The 1,045-nt window shown below is 43.8% G+C and overlaps 1 protein-coding gene across 1 annotated transcript in view; it reads right to left on the minus strand.

Moving 5' to 3' along the window:
- DENND5B (DENN domain containing 5B) overlaps positions 1 to 1,045 on the minus strand; it is a 60,971-nt gene that overhangs the window by 54,593 nt on the left and 5,333 nt on the right. The window lies entirely within an intron of this gene.

Raw genomic sequence — 1,045 nt, forward strand, 5'->3', positions numbered from 1 at the left:
TGCAAAGGCAGGACTAAAAGGCATAAATAACCTTGGCAGTTGAGCTATTACCATCTTAACTGCTGAGGAAGCATTGCCCTGTCCTTCATGCCTTCTGTATCAGCACAGTGATGGGGAGACCAGCCCAAATACCACCCCAACTCCAGCAGAGCACATTTGGAAGCAGGAGACAGAAATCCCCAGCTGTCAGTGGGCAGAGGGAGTGGCCAGGCTCATCTCTGCCCTTCTGTGCAAGTGCAGTGCCACAGTATCAGCTCTGTGTCACTGCTGCTTCCAGCTCCTGTGCTTTCCTGTTAAATATCTATCAGGATGCTAAAAATAAAATTCAGTGGAAATTTAGATGAACTTCAGATTTCTACAGCTTCATGACTGCAGGGAAGTTCCAAATGCATTTTCTGCATTTGCAAAAGCCAACTTAATGTGGGTTTTATGTATTCCCCACCTCTCCATCTGCTGGGTAAGGGCCAGGAGATTCTCCTGACTTCTCACTTGCACCACAAAATGAGGTCAGATTTGTTTTGAAGCAGGTGATGCGCTGTCCTGCCTTCCTCAAATGCAAAGTTCATCTAACCTAGACTGGGGGAAGGCCCTCCCTAATTTTCCAATATTGACTTAGACCCAATTCACATTTTTGCAAATAGCTATAATATTGTTCAATGTTACTGTCACAACAATTGATTACTTTTAAATTAAGAAACTTACGGCATTTTCTGTACTGGGAGGCTCAAATACCAGTAAATCTGTTGTCTTTGTCAGGTCATGTTCTTAACAAGTGCTTTGGTGATTTTGGAATCATCCTTCAATTACCAGCTCTTCAGAAAAATTCCCAGTGGATCATCAGTCTTTCAGCTGTCACTGCCCCCACTCCAAGAACTGTTTTTCCCCTCCTTTCCCAATCCATGGGACTCAGCCACACAGATGCTCACATCAAATAATAACTGAGAGGAAAGAGATGTACAGGAGATGTACAGGTGCAGAGGTGCCACCAAAAGTGATAACCCAGCAAAAGCTGTGCTTTAGCTAAATTCCAGCTTTTTAAAGATTC

This window comes from Geospiza fortis, unplaced genomic scaffold, assembly GCF_000277835.1.
Source record: "Geospiza fortis unplaced genomic scaffold, GeoFor_1.0 scaffold10, whole genome shotgun sequence".
In the NCBI taxonomy this organism is placed as follows: domain Eukaryota; kingdom Metazoa; phylum Chordata; class Aves; order Passeriformes; family Thraupidae; genus Geospiza; species Geospiza fortis.